This window comes from Camelus bactrianus, chromosome X (assembly GCF_048773025.1).
Source record: "Camelus bactrianus isolate YW-2024 breed Bactrian camel chromosome X, ASM4877302v1, whole genome shotgun sequence".
NCBI classification, from domain to species: Eukaryota; Metazoa; Chordata; class Mammalia; order Artiodactyla; family Camelidae; genus Camelus; species Camelus bactrianus.
This window is the reverse complement of record NC_133575.1, coordinates 42,267,145-42,284,861: the sequence shown is the minus strand read 5'-3', so window position 1 is coordinate 42,284,861 and position 17,717 is coordinate 42,267,145. Positions and strand designations below refer to the sequence as shown.

The 17,717-nt window shown below is 40.4% G+C and overlaps 1 protein-coding gene across 3 annotated transcripts in view; it reads left to right on the top strand.

The window, feature by feature from the left end:
- The window catches only part of DLG3 (discs large MAGUK scaffold protein 3), a 51,594-nt gene that overhangs the window by 9,250 nt on the left and 24,627 nt on the right, over nt 1–17,717 (top strand). Inside the window, exon 1 of one of the 3 annotated variants that reach the window (XM_074359624.1) lies at nt 284–441. The exons of the other annotated variants lie outside the window; for them this stretch is intronic. The gene's annotated coding sequence lies outside the window, so the exon portion shown is untranslated. Of the gene's footprint in view, nt 1–283; nt 442–17,717 lie in introns of those variants that run through there. 3 annotated transcript variants of the gene reach the window in all.

Genomic DNA, 17,717 nt, shown 5'->3' with positions numbered 1-17,717 from the left:
GGCCTTCTTTGTGTTCTCTGGGAGCTGTTCCCCGGCTGGGGCGTGTGGGCGGAGCTGGTTATGCAAATGAAAGCACTTGGTTGGCTGACGCCAGCCAAGGCCCAGGTGCCGAGGTGAGCTGCGGAATGGCGCGCCCAAGCCAGCCGGCCGGCGGGGTGGCTATTGGCCGGCCGAGCGCGGCCTCCAGCCGCACGCCCCGCCCCCTGACCCAGGCGGAGGGCGGCGGGCGCCCCTCCTTCCCCCCTCGCGCGCCTCAGGCGTCTCCTCCTCCTCCCTCCCCTCCCCCTCCCCTCCTCCTCCCCCCCCTCCTCCCCTCCTCCCCTCCTCCTCCCCTCCTCCCGCGCGCCCCGCTTTGTGTCCGTGGTCTCCCGCGCGGGACGGAGGGGCCGGCTGGAGCTTGCGCTTTCTCAGCCCTAGATCTGGACTCCGACCCGGCGCCAGGTGAGGTGGGGCGGACGGGGGTCAGGCCCCCTCATAGTTCCCCCTAGCCTCTCTACGGTTCTGTTCTCATACTCTCTCTTTTCCCCCACTGTGCCCCCAACTCTGCGCTCTCCCCGGAATCCCTCGGCCGCGTGTCCCCAGCCCCGGGCGGCGCGCGGCTTCTCAGCCCCTCCTTGAGGGCCCCTCCGGAACACCGCGCAGGGCTAGAGCCCTCCCGCCGCGGGCTCCGTCGGGCCTTCACCTTCTTGCCATCACTTCTCCCCATTCACGAACTCTGCCCCTCCTCGCCCCGGGCCTCCGCCCGCCCCTCAGCCTCCTTCCTGCTGGCGGCTACGCTCCCAGCAGCTCCCTAATCCCAGTCCTGGGAGGAATTTTCGACGTCTTCCCCTCCACCCCCACGCCTGAATCCCCCGAACCTAGCGACCTCTGAGTACCCCCAAGGTGGGCTATCAGCCCCCAATCCCCTCCAGCACCGCTTTTGTTTGCAAGAGTTTTCCGACGGTTGCCGACTTTCGCGTCCCCCTCCTCTTTGTGAGGCCAGCCTTTGTCCCCGAGGGCTGCAGCGCCTGGGCTCCTTGGACACTTAGGCCCTGCTGGCTGGTTACTCAGGTGGCGGAAAGGCCCTCTCCCGGGCAGGTGCCCTGGTTCCGTGATGAGAATGCGGAGAAGCTGGGATCCCTGCTGCAAAGCTGTGAGAGGCAGAAAGCGCCTACCTTTGTCCTTTCCGCCCTCCCCCCAAAACTCTTGTTCAGCGCCTCCAGCCAAGAAGAGAGGGGCTTGCTACCTTCTTCTGCACTAGGCTCTTTTGATGGGGACAAGTGTAAGGAGGTGACAAACGGGAGAGCTTGTTGGTCTGAGGTCATGGGAAAGAGGGATGCAAACACTTGGAGTCATTTCTCACTATGTTTGGTGTCCAGCTTAATGACAAGAAACACACATTAGGGTTACTGTTTTTATGATGCCTGTGTGTGCTTTTTGCTTTTCAGTGTAGAGCTAACCATCTGATTTTTATTAGCAACCAATATTTATCCGTTTTATGGCCACAACTTAGACAACATAGGTTCTGCAAAGAAAATGGTTTCTCTTGCATATTTGTGTGTGTGTGTGTGTGTGTGTGTGTGTGTGTGTGTGTGTGTGTAGGAGAAATTGATGTATTTCTTTCGGTTTTGCTCTCTGATGTTGGGCACATGGAAACAATAGTGTGAGTTTGTCTGGTGGTAGTATGTTGGAAACTGGTGACTACATATTTCTATGAGTTTTGTTGGGAGAATGTAATTGGTTTGCATAAAAAGCTGCAAGGTGTCCACGGTAAAGGGATTCCTGCAGTGTTCATTGCTCTCTGAGCATACTTCTGAGTGTTTATGATGTTTGTTGAGGTGCTGTCTTAGGTTTCTCTACCATTTGCCAAACAAAGCCTTTCTTCTCTTAGGATTTAGTTGAACCACTGTTGTTAAGGCTCTGCCACCCCAGTCTCATTTCTTTCTTTGGTTTGATAAATCCAACAGGGCCCCAACATGCAAAAACTTTTTTTTTTCATTTGAACATTGACCCTTGGAGACAGGTCCAGAGGGACTATTAAAGCATTCCGTGTTGGGCTCTGAATTTTCTTTGATAAAGTGATGGTTTTTAAAAATAAAGACTCCATGTTGGTCATTTTATAATTATGTTAAATACTGTTCTTTGGAAGATTGCATCACATAGGCATTTACAAAATGAATAATCCAAATATATGTCTGTTGGCTAAAATGGCGGAGACTTTGCATGTTATTGGCCAAGTAGGGGTTCATTATTTTTGTTTTTTTTAACATGGAATGTGGGAGCTGGAAAGGATCACTTAGTTCAACCCCTCATTGTGCAAACCAGAACAGCAACAGGAGAGCAAGGACATGATTTGCCTAAGGTCATGAAGGGAAAGTTGCTGCGGGTCAGCAATCAGTTGAATCCTGAAGTCCACCAGTTGGGACAAACCATGCTTGGGAATACCTGAGAGACCTGAGATCTAGTTGGAGTGGAGGAACAAGAGGAAAGGAACTGGGGAAATAATAGAAGAGAGACTAGGGAAAGAGAGTGAAGGAAAGAAAGATATAACTGCAGGGGAAGATTGGAGTGATCTCCATGGTGGCCCTTGAGGCACCATTGCCAATCCAGTGCAGCCTTTAGCTAGATATCCTTTGGTGTGAGAGCTTAAAAAAAAATAGCTTTGACTAATTAGAACAGAATAAGAACAATTTTTCTCCTTTTTAAAAAGGCTTCATTGAGATATGATTCATATACCATATAATGCACCCATTTAGGTGTACAATTCAGTGGCTTTTAGTGTGTTCACAGAATTGTGCATCCATCATCACAGTCAATTTTAGAACATTTTCATTACCCCTCTCTTTTTAATGAATAGAGAGGGTACAATATTGGAAGGGTGATAGGTGTAGGACAATTGCTTCCTAATGTATCTCCCCTGGGCACTTAGGGGCTAGATGGCAGCTCTAAGATTCTTTCAAGGTTTGCTTAATGGGTTGAACCCATAATGAAGATAGCAACTGTGTCTATTTAAATTTTGTATTGTACCTAGCACGGGTACTTTGCAAATATTTGTATGATGAAGCTTTGGAAAATATTAAAATAGAAATAGGAGTGCTAAATGATAAGGTACCACAGTGAGAGATGCTGTTTCATGGTTTCACTCCTGATTGCTCCAAACTGTTGGGGACACAGCAATCCCACCTATTTAGCTAAAATAGCATGATGTTCTTAGTCATGTATAATCCTGCTTAAAATTCAAATTGAAAATTTAAACAACTGGCTCTTGGCAGAGTCTCTTTTCCAATCTATTCTAAAATGAGAAATATTTTTCTGTGACTTGTAGAATTGCTCCACCAAGGAAAGGATAGGTTTCATGTTATAACATTTTGATTTAGAAACTATCTCTTATATTTTTCTCCCCTGGTTACTTTGTGTCAGCTTCTCTTTATAAACTGAGCTAGTATTTTTTTTTTCTGGAAAGTGCTTTTGTTTTTAGCATAGAATTTGAACCCCAAATCAGGAGGTGAGCCAGACATTGGTCACTAAGGTAGCTAAACTGGGAACTGATCCTTTGTGACCAGTCTTTTCAACTGGAATGTAAATCCAGACAGGCTAGGGATACAGGGAATGAGAAGGAATGAGAGTTTTCCATACTCACTTTTAAAGTGCTGAATAAGGACACTTTTCACCATGGAAACACCTTTAAGTAAGGCCTGGAAGAGTTAAGGATAAGTGTTGATAATAACTTGAAAGCGTAAAAGGGATACTTTCACCATAGCATTTAAGTAACCACCCCATCTCCCCTGTTTGAGAATGAGGGATGTAAACATAGCTGCCCCCCTATCAGCAAGATCTCTCTTGAGAGTGCGGAGGTGAAAGTTTATCAAGGCAAAGAATAAAAGTCATGAAACTCCTATTGCCATCCTAAAAGAAGGCTAAAGTAGAGAAGGAAGAAAATGAATTCCTGTTAACAGCATTTCTACACTGAACAATTTGAAGGCGACTAATATTGCATTTATCTTTGTGTCCCCAGCACCTAGTCCAGAGCCTGGCTCATGGTTTGTTGAATTGAGTTATTGATTATCTCTATGTTCTAGATGTCTTTGTAAGCATTAATCTTCAGGATATCCCTGTAGGATATGTGATGTTAGCCCCATTTTACAGACGAGGAAAGTGAGGATCAGAGAGGTTAAGTGACTTCCTCAAGGTCACACAGCCAGTAGGGGCAGAATCAAAATTTGAAGTCAGATTTCTTGAGAACTTCGTGTCCAGGGCTTTTGCCGATAGACCACAACCACCTCCCACCACAGCAGAGAAGCTGAGAGCCCTCTCTCCCTACTCGGAAGATACTGCTCTGAGACTCTTCCTTCAGGTGTTAACAAATGGAGTAAAACCAACTCCCAAATGCCAGCATTTTAGTCTTGATGACCATAAACTCCTGCACCAAAGGAGAAGGGAACATGTGGGTAGAGGGCCTGCTGGAAGCCTGAGGGAGACCCCCTCTCCTACAAAAGGAAAGTGGACTTAGGAAGACTACCATGGAATGATATTGTGGGGGGAACCCCAGGAGGAGCCAAAAGAGGAGAGTTGGTTTGCTTGACTTCTTAGAAATGTTAAGTAGGCTTAAGAATGTTAATGAAGTAAACAGGCACTTCCCATTTCTTCAAGTGAAATGGAGTTGTATTTGTTGTTCCTTTTTTTATATCCTTGCCATTCACTTATTTAAGGGTACAATTCAGTGGTGTTTAGAATATTCACAGAGTTGTGCAACCGTTGCTACAACCAATTTTAGAATATTTTCATCACCTCAAAAAAAAAAAAAAAAACTGAGTCCTTTAGTTGTCACTGCCTCCCCACCTTCCCATGCCCCTCAGTACTGCTAAGCTACTTCCTGCTTCTGTAGATTTGCCTGTTCTGGACATTTCATAAATATGGATTCATATAATATATGGTCTTTTATGACTGGCTACTTCACTTTACATAGTGTTTTCAAGGTTCATCCATGTTGTACCATGTATTAATACTTCATTTCTTTTTATGGCTGAATAATATTCTATTATGGAGATACCACATTTTGTTTATCCATTCCTCAGTTGATGGACAGTTGGGTTGTTTCCACCATTTTGGCTGTTATGAATACTGCTCTTTGGACATCTGTATGCAGTTTTCTGCATGGGCATGTGTTTTTATTTCTCTTGGTTATATATACCTACTGGGTCATATGGCAACTGTATATTTAACCTTTTGAGGAGTGATCAGGCTGTTTTCCATAGTGGCTGTGCTGTTTCACATTCCAACCAGCAGTGTGAGGGTTACAATTTTCTCTGAGTCCTCGCCAACCCTCTTTCATTCAGTCTTTTTGATTCTAGCCGTTCTGGTGAGTTAAGTGGTCTCTCCTTGTGGTTTTCATTTACATTTCCCTGCTGGCTAATGATGTTGAGCATCTTTTTATGTGCTTATTGTTGCTATTTGGTTTTGTTTTGCTTGGTCCCCTGATTTGCTTCTGCTGTGTGCAAACTGACTTGAGGCCAGAGCAAGCCAACTAGGTTATTACTCAGGTGACTAGAGGGAACCAGGAGGATAAGGGACTACCTTTCACTCTTATCACTGTGGGCAGGAGGGGGTTTAAGGCTTGGATGTAGATAATTTTAGCCAGGAATGCTGACCTGATAAAAATGATAGGGCCCACCTTTCAACAACAACAACAAAAAATAGCTTATTCACATACCATACAATTTACCCATTTAAAGTGTACAAGAATGTTTAGAGTGTTTAGAGTGGCACAACTGTCACCACGATCAATTTTAGAACATTTTCCTCACTCCAAAAAGAAATGCTGTCCCATAAGCAGTCACTCCCCATTTCCCCCAAACTCCTCCCCTTCCCTAGTCCTAGGCAACCACTAATCTACTTTCTGTTTCTATAAAGTTTTCTTTTCTGACTGGTTCATGTAAATGAAATCATAGAATATAGTCTTTTGTGTCTGGCTTCTTTCTTTTAGCATAGTGTTTTCAGGGTTCATCCATGTTGTAGCATGTTGCAGTTCATTCCTTTTTAAGGCTGAATAATATTCCATCCTTTGGTTATACCACATTTTGTTTATCCATTCTTCAGTTGATAGACTTTTGGGTTGTTTCCACCTTTTGACTATTGTGAATACTGCTGCTCTGAACCTTCATGGGCAAGTTTTTGTGTGGTCATATGTTTTCAATTCTCTTGGGTATGTATACCTAAGAGTGGAATTTCTGGGTCATAAGGTAACAACATTTAACATTTTTTGAGGAACTGCCAGACTTTTTCCCAAAGTGGCTGCGCTCAGGCCTACCCTGTTTTGAAAACTTAGAGGAGAAAAAAATGTTAGCTTTCTTTTCAGTTTTGCCTCCTGGGGCTGAACTTCATATACATGCATGCACTGGCCTTATCTGACTTCCATGTAGCCCAAGGAAATGGGAGCTGGAGTTGACAAAGCATTCTGAACCTAGACAGGTGCTTTCTTGTCCTTGTTAGATGTCTTGAGGCAAAATCCTAGGAGCTTTGGTGTCTGTAGAACATCAGTTCTCCTGATAGGTTAGAATGATCAGAATAATATATAGTAATGAGAATGAATTGTTTCTTATTTATTTATAGCTTTTTAGGATTTATTTTTAAATTAACATGTTGCTTGTTGAAATCTTGACCCTGATATTTACACTGTTGCTTTGTTTCAAGCTTTCGACTTATATTCCAAAATAGGGTACTTGTTTTATTGTTTTAAATAGAGAAATAGGAGAAGTAGAATAATTTGGGCCTATCATTGTCACTGAAATTTAGAAAATACTGTTTTGCTCCCTTAATGTTAAGAAAGGGGATCATCATGGAGGAGTAGCCAAGGCCCTGGCTTCTAGTTCTGACCTTAAGTAGCTAAATGATCTTGTACTAGTCAACCTGTTTGGACCTCAGTTTTCTGGTCTGTAAAATGAAGGCACTGTGCAGAACGATCTCAACATGTTTCTTCTAACTCAAGCTCTGTGTTAGATAAGTAGAAGTGTGTCATAAATTCAGTTTACAAGTTGCTATTTGTACCTAGACTGTTATTTAATCACAGTCTTGAGCTTATAACAGTCTTGCTTTAATAAACGTCTTGTCTTCTCTTTTTTCCTGTGATAAGGCTTTCATCCTCTTGAGATGGACCTTTGTTTACTTTTCACTGAATTTAGATGTCTTAAAAAAGCAAAGACCCTAGAGATTTGGGGGATTTTTTTCCCTTGATGAAATTAACATATTTTGTATAAATATCTACTTTAGGGATCTGGATACATGCATGTTCTTCAGATTTTCAAAAAAGAGAAAGAGAATTTTGCAGATCTTCAGTTAAACTCTCACAAAAAGAAATGGTGAGCACTGGAACCAGTATTGGTTCACCAAGGTCAAACAATCATGTCAGACTGCCAAACTACCTTGATAGACAGGGTTACTGGATTGATAGATCAGGGAAATATGGTAGATGCAGTATATTTAGATTTCAGCAAGGCATTGGCAAGCCTTCTTTGGTCCACTCTTGGATAAGATGGCAAGGTGTTAATAGTGATAATACGTTTAACTGGATTTGTCTGCAACTGGTTGAATGGGTCAGTCTCAGAGGAAAATGATGAGTAAGCCAGGAGCAGTGTGGAGAGGAATTTCTAGTGTATGTGTATCCTGGCTTTTCCTTGGGCTTGTCGTGTTAAGTCTGTCTCCCCACCTCCCTCAAATTGTATTTTATATTATATATAATTGAAATATACATATATACTTTTAAAAATTTTATTTTCCTAGATATATAAGTGTTATATTTAGATTTGTAGAAAATTAGAAAGTAACAAAAAGTACAAAGCAAAAAAAAAATTAAAATCAACTGTTATACTACCTCCAGAAATAACTGTTGTTTGTGTGTATTTCCCTTGAAAGTTTTATATAATGTGTAGTATGTATGTATCTCTTTCAAGTCTGGGATCATTGTATTTAAAAAGTTTTATGTCCATTCTTTTAACTTATGTCATGAATATCTTATTAAAATAGTTTTTAATAAATAATATCCATCACATATGTGCCACAATTCATGTAACCATTCCCTTATTGGAGGATGTTTAGATTGTTTGCAATTTTTTGATCTTATAAATAACACTTTGATGGATATCCTTATATGAGGCTTTTTGTGAATCTGTGATTGTGTCTTCAGAATGAATTCCTTGGAGTGGAATTATTGGGCCCAACGGTATGAACATGTTTAAGGCTTTTGATATATTTGCTAAATTCTCCACCTCCACCAACAATATGGGTGCATATTTGATAATCCTTGCTAACATGGAGTATTTTTTAAAAAATCTCTGCAAATTTGTTAGGTAAAATGTTATGTAATTTATATTTTAATTTGTATTTCTTTTTAAGAATAAGAGTGAACATTTGTGTGTGTGTGTGTGTGTGTGTGCTCATTGATCTTTTTTTTTTTTTTTTTGGCCAATTGCTTGTTCATACCCTTTCCCCATTTCCCTGTTGAGGTGTGTTCATCAGTTCTTACTGATATGTAAAACCTTTAAAGTAGTTAGAATATTAGTTCTTTGTCATATACATTGTAAGGTTTTTTTTCCTATTTTGTAGTTTGCTATTTTATTTTGATGTACAAGATGTTTTATGTTTTTATGTAGTCCAGTCTGTCAATACTTTCTTTTGTATATCTTGCCTCTGCCCATAGCTTTTGGAGGGTCTTTCCTACCCCAAGAGAAAAATAAATATCCACCTAAGTTTTATTCTAGTTATGTAATGTTTTTCTTTTTGTGTTTAAAACCTTAACCTGCCTGGACCTTATTTATGATACAAGGCAGGATACTACCTTATTTTTTGCTCCAAATGTTGAAGGAATTACTGCAGTACCATTTAGTAGATAATCCATCTTTTCCATGCTGTTTTGAAGTGCCACCTTTATTACACACACACACACACACACTCTCATGATTTGGATTTTTGGGTTTCTTAATTCTGTTCTTTATAATATTTTACTCTGGAAGTACCAGTTACAGAAAAATAACCACAGATGTTTTGACAAATAACCAGAGAAGAGTCTCTAGATCCCATTTTCTGGATTCCTTCCACAGCAACTTGACACAAAAGAGATTCAGTTGATACCCCAAATAAAGATTGTCAGAGAATTTGTGATCCTGTCTAAGTGACTACTGTGAAAAGCATTTGAATCTAGACTCTCAGTTGACATAGTAAAACATAGAAATCCGTTACATTAATTCAAGTTAAGAAGCTTAGTCATAAAATGTTGTCTTTCAGGCACTGTGTTGCAGCATCTCTGTTAAGTGAAAAAGATTGTTGTAAACAAGAGTCACTGCTACCTTCAGAGCAAGGAAGTGTATAATTCTGTCTTTATTCTCATGTTTTCTGGATGAGGTGTTTTGTCTTGGGGTGGTTCGTACATATACTTTGGCTTATGGGTTAAAAGAGCTAAAGGCTTTGTTGTTAATCTTGCATTTGAATATGCTATATGAATCTTTTGAAATAGAGAAAAGGCACTATTTGAAGCTTTTACCTGATCTGGAATAGGTGAGAAGAACCAATGGCAAGGTTCTGTGAAAAACTGGTTTTTTTAACTTGATATTGAGATCAAATCATTTTTCACTCTACTTGTTTCAGACCAGGTGGCTTGGCTCAATGTAATGGCACCTTTATATAGTATATCACTTTCATTCAATACCCTTCCTGCATCCTCACTAAGCTTTTTGGGATACAGAGACATCCAGTCAGTAGGTATAAACTGGAATCTTTTATGGTGTGCTGATATGGCATGTCTTATTTTCTGTTTTATTCTCAGTATCAGGATGCTATCCGGAACCCTGGCTATGTGTGTGTATGGCTGAGGAAGCATATTGTGATAGTGTAGGTACCAGAGTATGATGACACCGAGGTTTCTGTTCTGGGTTAGTCATAGTTCTAAGCCTATTGTTCTAAAAGTAGAGCTGAAATTAATTTTCTGCAGGCAATGTTTGCCCACATGGAGGCCTATTTGCCACTTTTCTGTCCTCTCCTATAGCCTTAATTTTTTCCTGCAATTTACAGCCTTTAAATAGGTATTTTTTTTTAGCCAAAGAGTTTAAGACTATTTGCAGATGTGAAGATTTCCTTCTAGATCGTATTAAAAATTTAAATTAGACTAGTCTTAGGTTTGATTCCTTATGGACCTCGTTGATTTGGTCCTAAAATCATAATGATGTCAAAATTAGAAGGGATCTGAGAAATTATCTAGTTTTAGAGGTGTCAAATTCTTTAAATAGTAGATCCCATAATTAGAAACTAACCCAAGTAATAGGCTTCATTTTATTTTATAGAGACAAGTTTGTGATTCCAAGAAATGTGTTATTTGGCGATTCACATACTTAAACCTCCACACTGACAGGTATCTTCTTGATGGGCTTATTTTACTTCTGGCTCCATCCATTTTTTAAAAAAAAAAACATGAGCTATATTGTTGGGTCAGATGCTTGTAATCCACATGTCCTGAGGATTTGCACTCCAAAGGCAACTATAGAAACCTAAAACACAATTCATACTCATCAAAATCTGTGATTCTCTCATGAGTTCTGTACATTTGCACAATGGTGTGATTCCTCTGAGCTCAGGGCAGCTCAGCAATGGCAAATGAGGGCTGAATGAGTGTGAGATTTGAACACCTGCACTTCCATAGGAACAAATGAGCCTTTGGGCAGCTATTGATTTATTTTGTGTTGATAGCTAACCAAGACATGTGCTATTATTCAGCACTATCTTCCCTACTCAGTATTTGTGTGGGGACTCAAGGTCAGGAAGTTACATGTCTCTCTTTTACTCTATTTTTATTTGTGTCTTCCCAATGTTCCTACCTGTCAGAATCTGTGTGTCTGAAGTATGTCCTTCAGTTATCTCCCCAGCTTTGTTGTCATTTCCAAATTTGGTAGGCATGGCTTTTATTTTATTTTTGAGCATTTACCTTTTATATCTTCATTCAAACCATAAGTTCTGTCCTGCATGCAGAGTAAGTACCCTTTGTAGTTTTCATTTGTTTCGTGTCTTTACAACATTTTCCTACGCACAATCATATAGGATCAAATAAGCTTTCTATGGGTGAGAAACTGAGCCCCTTTCAGCTTTCCAAATTAATGACAGATGTCATTTTTTTATTTTGAGAAGACAATTTTTCTGTCATTAACAAGGTAGATACACTTGAGATCAAAGTCTTAGAGGGGAGATGGATTTGGAGGCTTCGATATGTGTCCATTTCATGTTAATGAGCATTGTAGTTTCAGTCCGCTTTGATGCTTTATTAGGCTATTAAATAGTTCTTGAAACCTCTGATATGTTAGTGTTTTGCAGAAGTGGTTTGTGGTTTTGTTGTTCAATTTTAGCATTTTAGGGTGGATGGAAGGGAAAGGCTTTGTGTTCTTTTTTCTTACGTTTGTTCTCAAGAAGCCAGAACTTGAGAATTACAGTGTCCAGGTTTGTCGTTTTGGATCTTTATAGTGAGTTAACACATTCAGTAAAGATCGTTGACTCAACAAGGGTGCAGATTGCTATGCTAAACTCTGAGAAGGAAACAAAAACCACATCAAGGAGCTTGTAGTTTTGTAAAGGAAATGACATCACCACAAGTTCTAGGCACTAGATTTTAAAAAGGGAGAGGTAGTGGAGGGCCTGGAAACCATGTTAGATGAAAAATGGTTAAGGAAGTAACAATATTTAGCTTAAAGAAGAGAGAACTTATTTTGAGGACATGATGACCATTCTCTATTATGGCTGATATTATCCCACCTTTTCCCTGGTCTTTGAGGAAAAAACTCAAGAGGTTGCCTCTGATCCTTTCTCACCCTACATGCAATCAGATGTCAACTTTTCCCTCTTCTAGCTCTAGCATATTTCTTGATTCTTGCCTCTTTTTTCTGTCCTCAGTTGCCCCCGTACTATGTCAGGCCTTTGAAGACACTGTCTATACTAGTAGAATAGGTTCATGGTCTCTGTTAGCTTTGCTCTGTCCTCCTTTCTATATTATGTTCTCAGAATAATCTCCCCCCAAACCTAGTTCTAATTGTATCACTTTCCTATTTAAACACTTAAGTAGTGGTTCCCAAAGCCTAGTATGAAAAGTTTTATCTCAACGCATAATCTGGCCCCCAACTTTCTATCACTTGCCTTTCCCCTGTTCACAGTCTACCTTCTATTCAGTCTTGTTCAGTAGTCTTGGAACCTGCTCCAGGATCTCCCAGCTCTTTGATTTTCTTTAAACTGTTCCTTCATACAATTATGCAGAAGAGAATCCATCATGTTTCATGCCATTTTAAACACCAAAGTTAGAGCCAGCCAGCAAAAGAGATGTACCTTAACCCAATAATTTTCTCTTGAATAGTGTTGTCTAACAATTAAGGAATAGAGAGCTTCCCAACATTGAATATATTTTAGCAGAGGCTAGGGGGCTAGGTAGTTTGGGTGCTGTGAAAGCAGAGGTCCCTAGGGGCTGTACAAGCTAGCAAAAAGAGCAAGCATGGTCCTCTGCTGTCAATAAACCTAAATCTACATGTTAGGCACTGCACTTATTGTGTCCAAAATAGCCAAAGTGATACATGCACACATACACATCATGTCATTCCTCTACTTAAAATCTTTCAGAGACTTCTTCCCGTTACTCTTAGGATAAAAGCAAAAATCCTTACCATAGCCCACAAAGTCATGTATAATTTGACTCCTGTTCTACCTTCCTAGTTTGATCTCCTGCCAGTATCCCCTTACTTCCTTGTGATACAGGCATTTTGTACCCTCATATATGCTGTTCCTTCTGCCTGAAATGCTTTCTTTTTCCACCCCTCTTCCCCTGGCTAACTCTTCATCTTTAAAGGCTCAGCTTAAATGCCACTTCCTCAGGGAAGCCTTTGTTGGCACCTCCCATGCCTCACCCTCCAATAGGTTAGGTCAGCCTGTTAGTCTCTCTTAGCATTTTCTTCATAGCAGTTAATTAAAATTATAATTAAATAGTTGTTTCTTTCATTATTGTAATTTCTAGAACTGTTTGATTACCATTATATCCCCAGCAGCTCTCATATGCCGGGCACACAGTAGACATTCAGTAAACATTTGAATAAATAAATGAATGAGTAAGACTTCTGGTGTGAGGAAAGAAAGGTGGTGAAGGACATAAAGGATGTTCAGTATCAGGCAGGGGAAGAAATTCCAGGACAAGAGAAGAACACGTAGGAATGAACAAATTGTTTTCAATGGTTCCAGACAGGCTAGCTCAAAAGAGGATCTGTATAATGAGAGATGGGATAGATAGGCTGGGGAGTGACAGGACAATGGCTTTAGCAGTCTTTGAAATTTTAGTTGAGATATTAAAGTTCTTTAGTTGCTGTTATTATAGATACTTGGGTGGGGGTGGAGGGCTCTACAAGTTGGAGTTTAAGAAGGCTTTTCAAATAAGAATCTTAAGCTGGCATGGAGTTTGGAGAGTCCGGGGGCAGACTACCAGCTAGAGCAAGGCAGCAGTGGTCCAGAGAAAAGGTGGCATGATGTGACCTAAATCAAGGCAAGAGATAAAATAGTCATGAGAAAAATGAAGAGGCAATGACAGTGGAAGTTAGAAAGAAGGAGATAGATTGAGGAAGCAATTAGGAAGAACATCAGCAAAGCTTGAGGAAACACTAGTTGTGCACAGGGGAAAGGAGGGTGTTGTTTACAGTACCAGGGAGGCTTGGCATGAAATTATCAATTAGGGGGAAGCAGAGTGGTCAAGTCTAGAGGTAGACATTTCTAGAGGTAGATAGAATGTCACATAGGTGGTAGGACAAGCCCTCTGAACCAGCAGCTCTGCCCATAGGAGGACAACTTTTCCTGTGGTTATGCAGAGAGAACATTTGAGCTTCCTCTTTGTCTTTGTCTATTCCAGGATACAATCTTGGCTTTGCTTTTGCATAACCAAAAGGCTTGTTAAAGTCTTTCTCCCCAAACAAAAGATCAATCTGTCCTCAATGGTAAATTCTGCCTCTTCTTCAGGAACAGAAAAGTTGCTGGAAGCTTTAGAATAGCAGTTTGTCCTCACTTTCAATCATAAAGGTTTCAGAATGTTGAAGTTCAGTTTGGTACTGCCAATGAAATTTTTTAATGTGCAAATAATTTGACCCTGCATTTTTACTTCTAGGAATCTATGCTATAGAAGCACTTATACAAATATACAGTGCAGCATTGATTGCAGTATTAAAAAATTATGAACAATTTAAATATATCAGTTGGGGTATGACTGAATAATTATGGTCTATCCCATAATAAGGAATACTATGCAGCTATTATAAAGAATGAGATAGATCTCTACTGACATGGATAGGTTTCCATGATATATCAGAGAATGAAAAAAATAGATGCATGTGAATCTATATGAGTTGTGAGTGTATGTATATAAACAATGTATACATGGAAGTAAGTCTGGAAAGATAACATACTAAAAATACTAACTGGTTATTTCTGGGTAGTGGGATGGGTAAATGATACAGGAATGTCCCAAAAAAAAGTTAAAAGATTTAAAAAAATCATATACCACTTTTATAATTTAAAAAAACGTAAACTCATCAGCTTTCTTTGCAGGCATATTGGACAGAGGCCTCTTTAGCACTTTCTTTTCCCATGGGATTTGCCAAAACAAGATTATTTGAGAGCTTTCCAGCCCTCTTGCCCTACCTTCCTTTTGAGACAGATTGCAGGATACTTGCCTCCCCCCCCCCCCCCCGCCCCCATGAACTAACAAAACAAAACAAAACCCAATTTTGTAATCAAGACCAGCAGTTTCAAACTTTATTGGGCATCAGAATCACCTTGATACTTGTTAAAAAATACAGATTCCTGGGCCCACTCAGTAGGTTCTGAGTGTGTATGGGTAGGGGCCAAAATCCTGATCTTTCAGAGGCACCCCAGGGGGTCAGTGAGGAAACCCTGTTTTAGGGAATGACGTCTGATTGTTCCCCTGGCTTCTTGTTTCTCTATGATTAGTAAAGACAACGAGGGAGCAATGACTCACTGTGGATATCTTTGTGGATCACAAATGGTTGGGTTCATCTGAATGGGAAAAAATGAATATAAAGCACAGTTTAGTATACTTGAGATTTTAGTAATATGTTGAAGTGAGCTCTTTGGATTAGAGGTTGATCTGGTGGGTTTCCTAGTCTATGATGCAGGTTTAGGAGATGCCTTCCAACAATGGCTTTGTTAGTTATGAGTGGAAGGGGTAGAGAGGCATTGGCTAATTGTGAGGTCTTAGAATTCAGATGCTTTCTAAGTGAAACTTTTGTCCTTGGAAAATCGCCATGCCTCTAATATTAAGATGAGGTACTATCTAAAGACTATTCTAAACAGTTTTTTGTTAGAATTATTTTTTTTTGTTATAAACAAAGTCTGTTAATCAGATGCTCAGTGTGGATTATTAACATTCCAAAAAGGTATTTAAAAAATATATACCCCAGTTCCTCCCAACAATTAACCTTGGAAACAAAAGTAAATGGGAATACTTTTTAACTACCTTTCCAAATCTTCAGTGAAGCTGGCAGCCATCAGTTAAATAAACCATTAGGTTTATTAGTTTGAGAACAGAAGGGTCAACTTGGGCACACTATTCTAATTTGCTCCTTGTTTACCACACAATCATTTATTCAGAGGCTACTCTGTGCCTACGGAACACTAGGCAACTCCACAAATAATAGCAAGAGACTGATGAGCAGCTTGAACTCTAAGGGGATCATCTGAATGAGGGAAAAGTGAATAAAACACAATTTAATAGACATGAAGGCTTAGTAGCAAATAGAAAACAGAAAGTAGATTCCTTAAAGCAATAGCCTTATTCTCTTTCAGTAGTCTATTTTAAGTGGGCCCTCTGGCCCAGCCTTATCAACCTTGGATTAGGAGCTTTGAGGAAATGGTGGTTTGGTGGTTGTTTTTTAAAGGGTTTTTAAAGAAATGTAGTTACTAAGCAACTGCCATGACCTACTGCTAAGTTGGAGTTCAGTAGGCAAGTCAATTCCAAAGAAGGGAATATATAAACAAGTTGGGAGAGGGGGAAAATGGCTTAAGGATAGATTGGTGTATTTTTTTTCTGGGCTCAGTGCATATTTCTGTGTTTTACTTAGCTTGCGCAAGAAAGGGCTGCCTGGTCAGAAATCTCTTTGTCTCACCCGGTTCTACTCATAGCGGGTGAGTGGGGAGGAGGGCCAGAAAAGAGCCAACTAGAGAGGGCTAGGGTGGGGGGCCAAGCCCTGGGAGGGGACCCGCGCATTGGCGGGCTCTAGAGGTAGACAGCCCTGCTGCTGTGCTCTTGAGCAGGCCAGGGCTCTATGACAGATCTGTCACCACCCTCTACCTTTAGATTGGGATGCCTTATTGATATTGATGTGTTGCCTTATAACCCTCAGAACAGGGACATTGTCCAGCTGGTGTCTTTTTTTTCCCCTAACATTTAGTGGGTGAGTCAGTGACTGAACTGCTCTCTGCAGGATTTCAGGGACGGGAGTAGGTAATGAGGACAAATCACCATAACACCAGTGCATGATGAATGAAAGAGCACATGAATTTAACCAGTTGGTTTCATTGGTACCACAGTGAACAAAAAGAAACTTTGTTGAGAAGAGAATGTTTGTGTGAATTAGAACTCCATTCCCTCCCCTTTAGGTTTCTTAGTATTTCCCTTTATACCCAGCTGAAGGTCAGGTTGCTTTGCTGAGGGAAGGGGAGTGTCAGGTGTTGGAACAGGTGTTTTGTTTTCTGCCTGTAGAGTCATACAGACTAGGTGGGGATGCTTCTTGCCAGCCCTCTGTGGTGCATGAAAATGCTTTTGTGGAATTCTTTTTCCCAGGAAATGTGTTTGTTTTGTAAAGCAGTTCCCCAGCCTTCAACCCCTAGTATAAATTTTGACTTCCTTTAAAATCAGCTTGTCATAATGAAGTGTGCCTGTTTTCTACCATTTTCACAGCCTGTGCCTTCGATATATCCCATTCTATGTGGCAATTATAGACTTGAAAAATGTTGTGTGAGTGTGTGTGTGTGTGTGTGTGTGGTAAATGAGAATATCATATTTTACGTGTACTAGGAGAATGTCACAGCCAAGTAGCCCTAAAAAAGCCTTTTATAGTAATTACATGGATAGAGTTAATTTTCCTATGTCAGGTTTTCTTAAATTGGATATAAACCCATAGTCACCATTCCAGAGTGATGAGGCTTTTTCAGGCTGTTATGATGGTGTTAGTGGGTTATAGATTTAGGCGTGGACTTATGACCCCACTGACTAGATATTTTGGAGCATAGAGGTGTCAGCAGGCTTCTAGGTTTGGGAGAATTTCTGTTTTAATGTTTAATTGTTACTGAAGCCAAAGACCCTGTTTGTTAAAAGGGAAATAATTCAGGAGAGTTTTGTGATCTTCTCATCTGATTGTGAGGTTTGTTTTTACCTTTGTACTGTGTTCCAGTCTTCCCCCTCAAAAAAAATTATCTAGAAACAAATCATCTTCTTTTCCTAACAATGATATAATGGCCTCAGGTCTTTTCCTGCCCCTCCACCCTGCATCTCAGGGCCATCTGTTCTCTGCAATCCACTTTTTGGGAAAGTCTCCTTTCCCATCTGCTCTCCCTGGGCCTTAGTGCCTGCTCTAAAGATTTATGAAGGCTGCACTGGAACCTTTTTCCAGTTGTTACTTTTTTTAAGGGTCAGTGAGATTTCAAGGCAGATAAAAAGCATTTTCCAT